The sequence below is a fragment of the Tupaia chinensis genome, unplaced genomic scaffold (assembly GCF_000334495.1).
Source record: "Tupaia chinensis unplaced genomic scaffold, TupChi_1.0 Scaffold145396_1, whole genome shotgun sequence".
NCBI classification, from domain to species: Eukaryota; Metazoa; Chordata; class Mammalia; order Scandentia; family Tupaiidae; genus Tupaia; species Tupaia belangeri.
Window position 1 is genome coordinate 744,659 of NW_006205257.1, and position 16,275 is coordinate 760,933.

The 16,275-nt window shown below is 45.8% G+C and overlaps 1 long non-coding RNA gene across 2 annotated transcripts in view; it reads left to right on the forward strand.

Annotated features, from left to right (window-relative positions):
• Nucleotides 1–3,380: 3,380 nt before the first annotated feature.
• The window catches only part of LOC102489098 (uncharacterized), a 53,655-nt gene continuing 40,760 nt past the window's right edge, over nucleotides 3,381–16,275 (forward strand). For both annotated transcript variants that reach the window (XR_337322.1, XR_003547805.1), the window contains exon 1: nucleotides 3,381–3,423. This is a non-coding gene — a long non-coding RNA (uncharacterized LOC102489098). The remainder of the gene's footprint in view (nucleotides 3,424–16,275) is intronic.

Sequence of the window (16,275 nt, forward strand, 5' to 3'; positions counted from 1 at the left end):
CACGGTGTCCACCTGAAACCCCTAGGTGAGAAGGCACAGCGTCCAGGTGACCTCAGGTGAGGGTGGTGTAGGGCACCCACGGAGACAGTTTTAGAAGTAGGATGACCGCAGTATAACATGGGGCCCTTTGACGTGCTTGCTTCATGGTGGCAGATCAGTTCCCAGATGGGCTGTCCCCTTTGACACTGTCGTCTGGCTGATGGGACGCCCTTCGCTCAGCACCCAACCCATATCCCGTGGCCTAACACTGTGGGAGGATCTAGGTTTAATAGGCTTCCTTCTTGGGAGACAGTCTGCCAATCCTGGCAGAGGTGGTCTGGGTGCTCTCCAACACCAAGCCACTATATCTAATGGCTCGGGAGGGGGGGGGGGGCCGACGGGGGGACTAGAGGGTGGGGCTCCACCACACACAAGCCACTATATCTAATGGCTCGGAAGGTGGGAGTGGCCAGATGGAGCATTAGAGGCAGGTGAGCCCTCCCCCTAACCCCAGACTGACAGCCTCATAAAGTAGACTGAGAAGGCCCTCCAGCCCCCATGGGAACACTTGCAAGTGTCATTTCTGCCTAGTGCTTTGCAGGTTCCTAAAGCTGCAAAGAGAGTGTTTCTTCATGGGTGTGGAAAGGAGGCAGAGTAGAGCTGGACAGTGGGCACTGCCAGACCCTGCCCTCATCAGGGTGGGGCAGCCAGACCCCTGGTCTCCATCCCCAACCAGCTCTGGGCCCAGCCTTGCATGTATTTCCATATGACCTTGCTGTGCCTCTGTTTCTTCATTGGTAAATGCGACCTGATAATATTTATTTCTAGGGGTGAGGTTTAACTGAAGATTAAGGTTACGGATATCAAATCCGCAAGCAGCACAGGACACGCCAGCCCCGCGCAGGACAAGCAGACCCTCCTCCCAGATCGCGCCCACCAGCCACTCGCAGGACAAGCAGACCCTCCTCCCAGATCGCTTTCCCCAGCAGGGTGTGCACTGAGATGGTTTTCACAGTGCCACCGGGAGGGGCGCTGACGTTCTCCAGAGCTCCGGGGGAAACTGTCCCTCAGCAAGAGTTTCCAAGAGAGCCACCCCGAGGCTCTTCCTTTGTGCTCCAAGCCCCTGGAGCCCACCCAACTCCAAATGTCAGCTCTCCGGAGTCCCCACTGAGTTTGAGACCTTTGCTGATCTGGGTGATCCCTTTCAGCAAGTAGACCCTCATCTTAATATATTCAGCAGACATCGGATCATTGTGATAACCTGATGGGTGGTGAGCAAGGCAAATGAGCTGAAAGATGATTGATTTTTTTTTTATGTGCTATTTTATCTTCAACCTTTCCTAACAAGGCGCTATGCCAGAGCAATCATTTCTTCTCCCAGGTATGTGCCAGTGTCGCGATTGCACATCTATTTACAGTTGCCTGGAAGCCTCCTAATTACAATACAGTCCAAGTGCCCATTTTCTTCCCCTGACTACAAATAGGGATCAATCGAATTCTAAATGACTGCTTCGGGGCTCGCTCCTGATCGTGACCTTTGTAAATGATTAGAGCTCACCACTGTGGCTGCCTGGCCAGAAGAGGCGAGCCGGCACAGCTTTCTAACTGGCATTTCATCTGGACATAGGCCAAAGATATTCCAGGTGAAAACCGACCATGAGTTGCCAGGACAGAAAAGGCTGTGGGCTTTCCGTGTGCCCCACAGCCCCTTCCCCTTTCTCTGATTCTTGGGTTCTCTCTGTTTGTTCCACAGTCCCTGGCCAGAGCTGCCCTTAGTTCTGCTGAGCAGGTGCCCAGAAAGGAAAAGGCTGGATTCTGAATCTCCCAGGAAGTTTTAGACCTGCATGGAAAACTGGCTATTGCCTGAGAAAAAGTTCCTTTCGTTTTTGGTTTTCGTGTTGTTTTGAATCATTTGATTGGATGGCAGACGCTGAGTGATGGATTATGAAGCCTGAAAGCTCTTCAGGGTAAAGAATTCTTACTGAAGAAACTGGGCCTGCGACTTGGCTTAAGCTATTCAACTGCCACATTGTCTTGGGGCTGAGTTTTCTGATTCAGAGAACAGCCAGATGCAGTGTGTGTGAGCCACTTTGAGGTCCCTGGTGCCACTGGAGGACAGCCTGTGAAAGCCCTGACACAGAGCTCCCACAGGACACTGGCCCCGTATTTCTGGGGTCAGGCTATGGCCCACCAGCCCCTTTCAGAATCACACACACCTGCTCCATAGCAGTGAAGGATCGTGTGGCGAGGAAGGGCTATCGTGAGTGAGAGCACCCTGTGTTTTGACGCTAACCCCACCTCAGTTTCTCCAACTGCCACTCTGAGAATAAGTTACTGGCTTCATCTGTGAAGCCAGGTCAGGGTGCTGATGGTGCCAGGTAAATACTCTCGTGCCAGCCTTGCCTCTCCAGAGCCTTATCCTATGCAATAGCAAAGTGCTTCCTTCTGGTGGTCTTTGGACTGCCTGCTCCCAGTAGCCTCAGGTTTCTTTGAGAATCGTAGGTCGAGCCTCGTTCCTCACTGTTTCTCCATCCTCTGCTCTCCAGCCAGGCCCGTCTCACTAGGACCAACCCTCCTTGGCATCAGTGAATAAGCTGCTACCGGTGCAATGCCCCAGAACACCCCAATATCACCTCTACACCTCCCCTTGTCCACCTCCATCCAGTTCCTCCTCTGTGCTGGCTTCAGTCGCCATGACACCCGCTCAGGGGCCAGATGGCACTAACATTGTCCCTGCCCTAGACCCCCTGTACATGTATCATGCCTCCTCATGGTACTCCCCAGGGAAATCTTCTTTCTCCTACCAATTTTTAAGAGTTCTCTGTGGCTCCTGGACACTTGGAGGAAACCTAGAGAGGGATAAATTGACTTGTGCTGCTAAACCGAGCTTCATCCCACCGTTGGGCCACTAGCATCTCTCTGTAGTGCCACCACTTAGAGAATCCTTAGAAAAGCATCAGTGTTGCCCAGAAATGAAAGCCACTGTCAAGAGTGTAAGATCTCAAATCACATGCAAAGTCTCAAGCAAACCGCTGTTTTGGCGTGCAGCTGGAGGTCTCTGGAAGGTGTATGCTGAGGTGTATGTTCTCCCCGTGGGTTGTGAGCACATGCCAGTGGATAGTCCTAAAGTAACGTGGAAAGAGAATTTGGAGAACAACTCTCTCTCTCTCTCTCTCTCTCTCTCTCTCTCTCTCTCTCTCTCTCTTTGCCACAGATGTGGAAACAAGAGTTAGCTCAGATGAGGCAAAAGAAAAGAACCAACCACATGCCCTTGAAAAGCCTCAAGCTAAACTCCTGAGTTCTCCAGGTGGGGAGGTAAGCGCCTGCCTGGCTATACAATACCTTCTACATCCTGAGCCTGAATGTTTCCTCCTGTTTGACCTTAGAAATGTAGCACCTTGAAAAACCACAAGCTAAACTCCTCTGAGTTCTCCAGGTGGGGAGGTAAGCGCCTGCCTGGCTATACAATACCTTCTACATCCTGAGCCTGAATGTTTCCTCCTGTTTGACCTTAGAAATGTAGCAAAACCCCCGAGCCATGTGTTTTCTTTGTCCTTCCCCTGTATTTCCAGAGCAAGAGATTGTACGTTGCACGGGTTGGGGCAAAAGCAGATGGGCCTTCCAAGTGATCCTAACTGTTGTTGTTGTTGTTTTACAGGTTTATTCTATTTTATTTATCATTATTATTAATTTTTAATTTGCTACAGGGTATGTATACTCACTAGAGAGAGAGAGAGGGAGAGAGTGAGAGAAAGTAAGAAAACAAGCTGCCAGGTCTGGCATTGAACTGTGGTCGGCCTTGTGGGAGTCCAGCACCTTAACCACGATGCCACCTGCTGGCTCCCATAATTGAGCTTTGTTTTGTATTTTTTTAATGGATATTTATTTTATTTTTTTAGAGATTTTTGCTATGGGGCATGAGTGCTTGCCAGAGAAAGAGAAAGTGAGAAATCACTCCCTGGGGTGGGGCGGGGGTGGGGTGGGCCATGCCGCAGTCCCTTCTCCTTCATTTTCCTTTCAGGATTCTGGGCATGTACACACACACGCCCAGTGTAATTTTCATGCCACCAGGTCTAGGACTTGAACTGGGGTCAGCTGTGTGAAAGCCCAGTGTCTTAACCACTGCACCACCTGCTGGCCCCCATAATTGAGTTTTAATATATTAATTCTTATTTATTTATTTATTTATTTATTTATTGGGAGAGGTTTTTGCTATAGGGTGCGTGCGCTCACCAGACAGACAGACAGAGACAGAGAGACAGAAAGCGAGAAATCACCCCCCGGGGGGATGGCCATGCCGCAATCCCTTCTCCTCCATTCTCCTCTCGGGATCTTGGGCACACATGCACATGTGCCCGGAGATAGTTTAAGCCTCCGAGTCCGGGACATGAACCTCGGTTGACTACATGGAAATCCAGCGACATAGCCATTACGTTAACTGCTGGTCCTAAGTTTTAATATATTAATTCTAACATATTCCAGTAATCCAAACACAGCATATCTCAAGACATTTCAGTTATGGTACCTCCAAGGATTATAGGAGGAAGCCATTGATTTAATTCTCAAATACCGTGTCAATCTGGAAGCACGAGATGCATTTTGTATGATGTCCTGATGGGCTCTAACATGTGTCCCTGGGCCCAGCAACAGAACTGAGCCTGGAGCTAGCGTCTGTGAAGCTGCCATCATGGAGCCTGTGACATCATTTGACATTAGTCCTGGGCACAGTGTGGAACGGTAAACCATCCTGACTGTTGACGCTGCTGCCTCTTTGTTTGCAGAGTTACCTTTTGTTCATTCCCTGAAGAGCAGCGACTTTGCTGATTTCAGTTTAGTTTCTTTTCCCACCATTGACATGTGTACATGTAAGTGTTTTCTAAGATGCTTACATTTGTGTCATGTTTTGCAGATGATGTATAACAGTAGGACTTAGGTGAGAAGCTTTAGTGCAAAATCTATTGCTCTTGGTGATGAAGGAAGCACTCTGCAGTGTAGTGAGGTATGATAATTGATCCCACCACAGGCAAATCATCTCTCTTGAACTCTCAGCACATATCGAATTAGTAATTATTCTGATTAGAATAATGGCCTGTATTTTTAAAGTATGGAATTTGCACTTGAAGTCACCATTGAACCGCCATAGTGATGTCACTTTTGCAGAATTCACCTGATCCAGAAAACAAAACCAAGGGAAGAGACGGGGGTTGCTCATAGGTAGAGTGTTGTCCCCACTTCTGACATCATCCTCCAGAACATTCCATCAGGAAGCTGGCTCTGTCAATGAATATTTTCTTAGCGAGTTGGTTAGTTTTCTAAATTCTTTACTGAGTCCATATGTTAAGAAAGAAATAGGCATTGCCTAAAGCGTCCCAACATTCTAAAATAATTGACTTCTTTAATCAAGTAAACATAGTATAGAAGCTCATGCCCAGACCAACTGGTCTGGACAAAACCAGCAAAGATGGCTCATGAATAAAAATTAGGCTGAAGTGGGGAGAGAAAGCATCCGTACTTCCAAAAATGTGTTCCATGGAACACCCATGGTGTAAAAACAGCTGAAAGGGAGCTATAGGGTAAAAGGCTTTGTCTTAGTCTATAACAGAATACCACAGACTGGATAATTTATAAGGAAAAGAAACTTATTTCATACTGTTCTGGAAGCTGGAAAGTCCAAAGTCAAGGGACTTGCATCTGGCAAGAGCCTTCTGGCTGTATCATCCCATGGCAGAAGATGGAAGGGCAAGGAAGAATAAGTGAGGGAGAGTGATGGGAAGGAGGTTGAACTCATCTTTTTATCAGGAAGCCACTCCTATGATTGGGTAATGGCACTGAACTGCAGAGCCCTCATGACTGAATCACCTCTTAAAGGTCCCACCTCTTAACATTGCTGCACTGGGATTAAGTTTCCAGTACGTGAACTTTGGGGAATACATTAAAAGCATAGTGGGGTTCTACTGTCAAGTAATTTGGGGAAGTAGTCCAAAACAGGGGTATAAGCTCTCTTTGCCATCTAGCTTGGGCCTCCATTCCCTCTCCGTTGGACAGATGTGACAGTGTTCTCCCTGGTACTCTGTACCTGGTCCTCTGTCATTCTCTGGTCCTCTAGAACCCATTCTTCACACACAGCCAGAGGGGACTTCTTTGTTTGTTTGTTTGTTTGTTTGTTTGTTTTTTTCCTGAGAGTTTTTACCTTAAGGTGCACACTCTCACCAAAGAGAGAGAGAGAGAGAGAGAGAGAAAGAGACAGTGAGAGGAAAAGTGAGAAATCACCCCCTGGGGAATGGTCATGCTGCAATCCCTTCTCCATTCTTTTCTCAGGATCTTAGATATGCACACACATGGGTCTGGTGTGAGTTTCAAGCCACTTGTCCAAGACTTGAACCTCAGTTGGCCATGTGGGAGTTCAGTGACATAATCATTATGCCACCTGTTGGCCCCTAGAGAGGACTTCTTTTTTTAAATTTATTTTTGAATTATTTTATTTTATTTATTTATTTTAATTTGACCAGAGAGGGGCAGAGTGAGAAAACAAGCTACCAGGTCTGGGACTCAAACCACAGTAGGTCATGCAGGAGTCCACTGCCCTTAACCATCACGCCACCTGCTAGCGTCCAAAGGGACTTCTTAAAAAATGATTTGGATCATGTAATTCCCAGTTTAAAACTGTGTAATGATGTCCTCTTGTACTCAGACTCTAGCTGAGATCGTGTCCTGCGGCTGGGCTACCCTTGCCCCCGCTCCACGTTTGTGCCTTTCCAGCTCCAGCTTTCTCCTTCCCAAAGGCTTCAGCCACCCTAGTCGCTGCACTCCTTGGAACTCTTCAAGCCCTTTTCTTGCCTCAGGACCTTTGTACTGGCTGCTTCACTGTCTGGGAACTTCTTCCCTTTGATTTCTATCGTTCTGCTTCTCCTTGTCATTTAGATCACAGCTTGAAACCACCTTGTTAAAAGGCACTTTTTCTGTTCTAACTCTGTCCTGCCCCCCTACCCCAGTGTCACTTTGTATTCCACTAATATTTATTATTTAGTTGGTTAGTTTTCTAAATTCTTTACTGAGTCCATATGTTAAGAAAGAAATAGGCATTGCCTAAAGCGTCCCAACATTCTAAAATAATTGACTTCTTTAATCAAGTAAACATAGTATAGAAGCTCATGCCCAGACCAACTGGTCTGGACAAAACCAGCAAAGATGGCTCATGAATAAAAATTAGGCTGAAGTGGGGAGAGAAAGCATCCGTACTTCCAAAAATGTGTTCCATGGAACACCCATGGTGTAAAAACAGCTGAAAGGGAGCTATAGGGTAAAAGGCTTTGTCTTAGTCTATAACAGAATACCACAGACTGGATAATTTATAAGGAAAAGAAACTTATTTCATACTGTTCTGGAAGCTGGAAAGTCCAAAGTCAAGGGACTTGCATCTGGCAAGAGCCTTCTGGCTGTATCATCCCATGGCAGAAGATGGAAGGGCAAGGAAGAATAAGTGAGGGAGAGTGATGGGAAGGAGGTTGAACTCATCTTTTTATCAGGAAGCCACTCCTATGATTGGGTAATGGCACTGAACTGCAGAGCCCTCATGACTGAATCACCTCTTAAAGGTCCCACCTCTTAACATTGCTGCACTGGGATTAAGTTTCCAGTACGTGAACTTTGGGGAATACATTAAAAGCATAGTGGGGTTCTACTGTCAAGTAATTTGGGGAAGTAGTCCAAAACAGGGGTATAAGCTCTCTTTGCCATCTAGCTTGGGCCTCCATTCCCTCTCCGTTGGACAGATGTGACAGTGTTCTCCCTGGTACTCTGTACCTGGTCCTCTGTCATTCTCTGGTCCTCTAGAACCCATTCTTCACACACAGCCAGAGGGGACTTCTTTGTTTGTTTGTTTGTTTGTTTGTTTGTTTTTTTCCTGAGAGTTTTTACCCTAAGGTGCACACTCTCACCAAAGAGAGAGAGAGAGAGAGAGAGAGAAAGAGACAGTGAGAGGAAAAGTGAGAAATCACCCCCTGGGGAATGGTCATGCTGCAATCCCTTCTCCATTCTTTTCTCAGGATCTTAGATATGCACACACATGGGTCTGGTGTGAGTTTCAAGCCACTTGTCCAAGACTTGAACCTCAGTTGGCCATGTGGGAGTTCAGTGACATAATCATTATGCCACCTGTTGGCCCCTAGAGAGGACTTCTTTTTTTAAATTTATTTTTGAATTATTTTATTTTATTTATTTATTTTAATTTGACCAGAGAGGGGCAGAGTGAGAAAACAAGCTACCAGGTCTGGGACTCAAACCACAGTAGGTCATGCAGGAGTCCACTGCCCTTAACCATCACGCCACCTGCTAGCGTCCAAAGGGACTTCTTAAAAAATGATTTGGATCATGTAATTCCCAGTTTAAAACTGTGTAATGATGTCCTCTTGTACTCAGACTCTAGCTGAGATCGTGTCCTGCGGCTGGGCTACCCTTGCCCCCGCTCCACGTTTGTGCCTTTCCAGCTCCAGCTTTCTCCTTCCCAAAGGCTTCAGCCACCCTAGTCGCTGCACTCCTTGGAACTCTTCAAGCCCTTTTCTTGCCTCAGGACCTTTGTACTGGCTGCTTCACTGTCTGGGAACTTCTTCCCTTTGATTTCTATCGTTCTGCTTCTCCTTGTCATTTAGATCACAGCTTGAAACCACCTTGTTAAAAGGCACTTTTTCTGTTCTAACTCTGTCCTGCCCCCCTACCCCAGTGTCACTTTGTATTCCACTAATATTTATTATTTTCTTTTAAATTTTTTTCAAGGAAATATTTTATTTAACTTCATTTATTTATTTTCATTTGACCAAAGAGGGACAGAGTGAGAGAGAGAGAGAGAGGGAAAGTGAGAAAGCTAGCCACCGGGTCTAGGACTTGAACCGCTGTCAGCCATATGGGAGTCCAGCACCCTTAACAACCATGCCACCTGCCAGCTCCTGTTACTGTCTGTATAGTATTCAGAATGATGACTGAAATTATCTTGAGTATTTGCTGTTTTATTGATACCCTGCCTGAATGTGAACTTCACGAGGACAGATCAGTGGCTTGGTCTGAACCATTCACACTGACCCCCACCCTGCCACTTGGAAGACATGCTACAAATACTGGTTGAGTAACAGAATGAACAGTGAACACGTGTTGTGCACTTACTCCATGCAGCCCCTCACCCAAGTGAACACTTCTCCACTTGAGCATATTCAATATCTGGAAAACTGATGGGCATTGGAGGGCTCAAAGCTGTGTGGCATGTATTATGGAAAGCCCACCTCACATCCTTAAAGCTGGGTATCTCTTCTGTCACCTGGTCCTGATTTACAGATGCCCCACATGGAGCCGTTCAGCCATTCACTCTCCATTCTATGGTTTTGCAGTACACAGGGTCCTATTTGGGTGACAGGGCTTCACATGGCTATGTCACCCCCACCACTGTTCCTGTCCCTGGGGTTTTGCTCTCCCTCTCTTTTCTGGCCTGATCCCTGTAGGCATGACTCAAATGTGGGCATTTCATGTAAATAATTAAGAGGTAGAACATACAGCTCCCTGAGAGGGAGCAATCATTGAGCAGAGTAGGCACAGGGACCCCAGCCAGTCTGGGCTTGGCTGCTTCTCTTTAGCTGTGCCACCAGTTTTCCTGAGCTACTGTGTGAGCAAGTCTAGGAACATCTTCTAGTTCAAGCCAATACAGCGTGTCTGCAGTGCTGCCAGAGCCCCAGGATTCCCGCCATGAAGGGGGCTAAAATGATGGCCACTTCCCAGCCGATGCTGGGGCTCTGGTCTTGTTAGATATGGGACCTCCAAAGGGTCAGCCTCTCACGCCATCCAGAAGAAACCAGCCTGCTCCCAGACTCCCGCCTGCATACCTGCATAGCTGCCGCACCTTACACCCATCCCGTCTCCCTTCATTTGGCTTGCCTGGTGCCTTTCTCCTCTGGACCTCCATAATCATCATTCATGAATCAGGGAGGGCTAGTCTGTGCCTTCTTGTATCCTGCCTCCTTTGCCCAATTCCAAGGTTTTGGGTGGCCCTTCCCTCCATCTCTCTGCCATCCATCTCTTTAGCCATGCTTTGCTGAGTCCTACTCATGGCAGCCAGAGAAAGTGTGGTGTGTTACAACTGAGCCAGGTATCCCATGAGTCTATAGAAGGGAAGGTACATCAGCAGTGTGAAGAGTTTTCTTTTTGTTCACACTCTGGGAAGCATGGTTTTCTAATGTTTACAACTTCCGGGCTGTAAACAGGAAAACAAACAGGAACAGCAAATCCATGAAACCCTATTTGCCTCTATGATGAGAGAGAAATTTCTTTAGCTCGCGAGTGATATTGACAGATGAAAGTGTTGATTGACCAAAGTCTCCGGCAATGGGCATGCTTACTTGTGCCTGTGATCTGGACTGGCTGAGGCCAGGGTGGATTGTGGCATGGCTACCCTGTTGGGGATGAATAATTCTCTGTAGCTCTTTTTGTCTCTCTCTTTCATAGAAAAATAAATAGATAAACTTACAACAACAAACAAAAAAGCAAATAAAAAAGTCAGGGCAAGGAGGAGAGGCAAAAGATGTAAAATATGTGTTCATCAGTACCCAGTGAGAGTGAAATGACTTTGAACATACACACAGTCACCTGTGGTTGTTGGTTCTCTCTGAAACTAGGTTTTTCTGAAAGACTGAATTCTTTTTTTTTTTTTTTGAGAGTTTTTTTTGCTATAGGGCACGTGTGCTCGCCAGACAGACAGAGAGAGACAGAGAGACAGAAAGCAAGAAATCACCCCCCAGGGGAGATGGCCACGCCACAATCCCTTCTCCTCCGTTCTCCTCTCAGGATCTTGGGCACACACGCACATGCACCCGGTGTGAGTTTTAAGCCACCGGGTCTGGAACTTGAACCGCGGTCGACTACACGGGAGTCCAACGACATAGCCATTACATTAACTGCTGGTCCCTGAAAGATTGAATTCTTGGAAACACATCTGTAAATTCTGTCTTTGGTGGGCCTTCAGGATGGCCCTGGTCAGAAATGAGCTGGGATCCAGGGTGGAAATGTCACACCACTGACACTAACGGGAGCTCCAGTTGATGTTGTTTTTGGAATGCAAGCGCATGAGACTCCCAGAGGAGAACCCCCACTACTGAAGATGAGTTCACAATCATAATTACAAACCACCATAATAGAGCATCTACTGCAAGAAGCAGAACAACTGATACTCTAAGAACCTGAAATAATTACCAACCTGAAAGAGATTCTAAAATAAATTATGTGTAAAATATTTAGAGCTCGTTGAATATGGATCAGTGTATTTTATTTTTGTTTGTTTGAAAACAAATATATATTTAAAAGTATATAACCAATGAAGGGACCAGCAGTTAGCATAATGGCTATGTTTCTGGACTCCCACGTAGCTGACCGTGTTTTGTATCCTGGACCCAGTGACTTAAACTCACGCCAGGCGCATGTGAGTGCGTGCCCAAGATCCCAAGAGGAGAATGGAGGAGAAGGGATTGCGGTGTGGCCATCCCCCCTGGGGGGTGATTTCTCACTTTCTGTCTCTCTGTCTCTGTCTGTCTGTTTGGCGAGTGCACGTGCCCTATAGCAAAAACCTCTCAAAAAAAAATATATATATATATAATCAGTGAAGAGCGCAGTGAACCATTTAAATGAAAATGTGACAGCAAGTTTAACTACAAAGTGTTGATAGAAGTAATGCCTGTGATACCCACCCCTTTCCTGCTGTCCTCCTTTCTTCTTGGTAATCCAGACTAGAGAGGTAGCCAGTTTATAATCCAACAATCGCAGTGGCATGTCAGACACCTTATTCGAAACTTCTGAGACAACATGGCATATGTCTTGTCAAACTAAAATGCAAGAATGTACTTCTCATGAAGAGATCAAACAAGTATGGATTTTCTGTTTGTTCAGTCATTGGCAAGTAAATAGGTATGTAAGCCTTTACCTTTACTTTCACTCCAGAGCAGCCAGCCACTTAATTTCCCTGCGATGCGATCCATAAACAGAAGTTGCTTGTTGCCATGGATTTCTGCTCTCAAGGTTTTTATTTTTGTTGTTGTTCCCCCCACCCCTTTGCCTTTTTCTAAGACTTGAGCAAAGCCAGTCTGGCTGAGAAATGAGGGAATTAATTTTAGTTCTTTGAATGGTTTTTCATGAACTTTTCCTTTCCTTTGGCCTAAGGCACACCGGACCATCAAAGGGATTTTGATACTAGGGGTGGAAAAGGAGGAAGTCTTCGCTAGGCCACTGATCTCCATGATCAGCCCTTTGCAGCTAGAACCCTGGGCACCCCAGGAAACAGGAAGCCCCTGCCCTCATTTATTGGACTTTCTACAAGGCATCCATTGCTTTTCAGACATCCCAAAGGTACTACAGACCTAGCACACTTTAATGGAAATCTCTGGGTTCCCCTCCCTGTAGGAGAAGGCCACCCAAGCCAGAAGCCCTCCTAGTTGCCTCCTCCGATTTATCCTTACCCCAACCAGCCAAGCTCTCCTTTCAATTCTACGTCTCAGCTTATTCTGGATGGAGGGTATATTTGTCCCTGAATAGGTTGAAGGCCGGTTTGGAGAAGATCCAGCCTTAGTCCCAGGAGGTTTTAGCTCAAGGTTCACATACACAAAAAAAGCTTTCCTTGTGAAGCTCCCATCTTAGCAACATCTCTTTCCTGGTCCCACCTCTGAGCAAAAGCCGTCATGCTATAACACAGAAATGTCACCTGTGTAGAGATACCACCCCACCACCACCACCACCTCACCTGGGATATCTCATTTTCTTAGAATCAGACACAAAGACAAAATAATGCAGGGGGGTGAGGGGATTGGCCCATCTGCAGTGGCTCAGACAGCAGAGGCACTGCTGCACAATGTCGGAAGCCAGATGGAAGGGCTCTGGGTTCATATCCTGGGTCTATCTGAACATACTGGGCATGCCCTGGCTAGCTGTAGGACTTGGGTGAGAGTTGGTGATTGTGGTATAAAAAGCCTGTCAAGGTTTTTTATCTCCATGCAAAAAACTCGTAGTATCAGATTGACAAAACTGGGATGTAACCAAGGTATCCTTCAACAAGTGACTGGTTAACTAAACTGGAGTATATCCACAAAATGGAATACTATACAGCAATAAAAAGAAATGAAATAGCAACCCATGGAAAGACATAGAGAAACCTTAAACATATATTTCTAAATGAAAGAAGCCAAACCACTAAGATATATATGGTATGTTTCCAATGACTGATATATATGCATTTTAGGGAAAAAGCTATGGAGACAGTAAAAAGATCAGTGATTTTCAGCAGTTCAGGGCAAGAAAGGGTAGAGAGGAATGAGTGGGCAGAGGGAGCACAGGGGGATTTTAGGGCAGTGAAACTATTCTGTATACTATAATGGTAGATACACGTGAAAATCCAAAGCATGTACACCATGATCAGTGAAGCCCAATGTAAACTACGGATTTAAATTTAAAATGATGTATTGGTGGGGGCAGCAGGTGGTGGTGGTAAGGGCACTGAACTCCCACATAGCCAGCTGTGGTTTGAGTCCCAGACCTAGAAGCTTGCTTTCTCACTTTCCCTCTCTCTCACTCTGTCTGTCTCTGGTGAGTATGCTGGCCCTGTAGCAAATTTTAAAAATAATAATAATAATAATGACATTTAAGATTAAATAAATAATTCTTTTTAAAAATGATGTATTTGCTCATCAACTGTTTTTTTTTTTTTAAAGTTTTGCTATAATGCAGACTATGAATACTAGGGAAAACTTTGGGAGTGAAAAAGTATATGAGAATTCTCTACTTTTCACTCATATTTTCTGTAAGCCTAAAATTAGTCCAAAAATGAAATCCTAATTTAAAAAAAATTCTTAAAGCCCAGGAGCCTCCTAAAATTCTTTTTGTTTTCTTTTTTTGGAGAGGTTTTCGCTATAGAGCACGTGTGTTCACCAGAAAGACAGAAAGAGACAGAGAGACAGAAAGTGAGAAATCATCCCCCAGGGAGGATGGCACATTGCAGTCCCTTCTCCTCCATTCTCCTTTCTGGATCTTGGGCACGCACGTACATGCACCTGGTGTGAGTTTCAGCCACTGGGTCCGGGACTCAAACTGTGGTCGACTACATGGGAGTCCAGCAACATAGCCAGCTAACTGCTGGTCCCCCTCCTAAAATTCTTGTTGTAGCTGAGATCCAAGGTAACTTTTGGACATTTCAAATGGACTCCTAACATAAATGAAAAACAAAAATTGATAAGGTGTTCTGGCATGCTTGCCAAAACAACTTTCAACTCCAGCCATAAAGAATATTGTTCCAGGGACCAGCAGGTGGCGTGGTGGTTAAGGTGCTGGACACTCCCACATGGCCGATTATGGTTTGAGTCCCGGACCTGGCAGCTTGCTTTCTCGCTTTCTCTCTCTCTGTCTCTCTCTCTGGTCAAAATAAAATAATAAATGAACGAATAAATAAAATAAATAATTATTATTTAAAAAAAGGAATATTGTTCCAGGGACCAGCAGGTGGCATGGTGGTCAAGGCACTGGACACTCCCACATGGCCGATTATGGTTTGAGTCCCGGACCTGGTGACTTGCTTTCTCACTTTCCCTCTCTCTCTCAAATAAATTAATGAATAAATACTTTTAAAAAAAGATATTATCCCATCCACCTGGCAGCACACTTGACTAGTCTGAAAGCCTAAACTGAAGACAAGACCACCTTCCTGAATGCCATCTGTACTGTAGAGTAGTAGAAGAAGTAGTAGTAGAACTAGCTGTAATAACCGTAGGAGTAGAAGTAGCAGCAGTAACAGTAGTAGATTAGGAGTAGTAGAGGTAGCAGTACTAACAGCATTAGTAAAAGAAGTAGCAGTAATAACGGTAGTAGTAACAGGATTATCAACAACAGTAGTAGCAGTAGAAGTAGCAGCAACAGCAGTAGTAGACGCAGCAAGAGCTATAGTCGTGGCGGAAGTAGCAATAATAGCAGTTGTGGTAGCAGCAGTAGAAGTAGAAGTGCAGCAATGGCAGAAGTAGGCGCCGTCATAGTAATAGGAGAAGCGGCAGTAATATCAGTAGTAGAAGTAGTAACAGGATTAGCAGCAACAGCAGGAGCAGTAGAAGTAGCAGTGATGGCAGAAGTAGCAGCAATAGTAGTAGTAGAAGCAGCAATAGCAGTAGTGGTAGAAGTCGCAGTAATAATAGCAGTAGTAGGAGTAGCAGTAATGAGACCAGCAGAGAGCATAAGGGTTACATTGCTGGACTTCCTCACAGTCAACCACGGGTTGAGTCCTTTACCAGGCGGCTTAAAACTCAAGCCTGGTGTGTGTGCATGCATGCCCAGAATCCCACGAGGAGAATGGAGGAGAAGGACTACAGTGTGGCCATTCCCCCTGGGGATGATGTCTCGCTTTCTCTGGGATTTCTCTCTGTCTCTCTGGTGAGCACACATACCCTATAGTAAAAATCTTTCTCTCTAAAAAGAAAGTAGCAGTAATAACAGAAGTAGTAGAAGTAGCCATGGCAGTTGAAGAGTAATAGAATTAGCAGCAAGAGCAAGAGCAGTAGTAGAAGTAGCAGTGAGCGTAGCAGTAGCAGCAATAGCAGCGGTGGTAGTAGAAGTAGCAGCAGTAGCAGTAGAAGTAGCAGTGATAGCAGTATCAGCAATAGCAGTAGAAGTAGCCGCGATAGCAGTCGTAGAAGCAGTAATAGTACAAGTAGCAGCAGTAGAAGTAGCAGTGCTAGTAGCAGTATCAGCAATAGCAGCGGTGGTGGTAGAAGTAGCAGCAGTGGTACTAGAAGTAGCCACAATAGCAGTCGTAGAAGCAGTAATAGTACAAGTAGCAGCAGTAGAAGTAGCAGTGATAGCAGTATCAGCAATAGCAGCGAAAGCAGTCGTAGAAGCAGCAACAGCAGTAATAGTAGTACAAATAGCATTAATCATAGAAATAGCAGTAACAAAAGTAATAGAAGTAACAGCAATGGAATAGTGGTAGTGGAAGTAGCAGTACAGTAGCAGTAGAAGCAGCAGCAACGGCAGTACTAGTAGTAGAAATAGCAGTACTCGTGGAAGTAGCACCACTAGCAGTGGCAGTAATAGCGGTAGTGGAAGCAGCAGCAATAGCAGAGCAGCAGGCACGATGACAGTGGCAGTGGTAGAGTGTTTATCTTGTGTCCAAGAGCTGTTGAACACAGAGCTCTTCTGACAGGCACGTCATCTGACTTCCTGAACTCAGCCCCCTACTCTACAAAGAGAAAGTGACATCTGCCATGGCCGACTCTTGGTAGTATTTCTTTCTTAAAA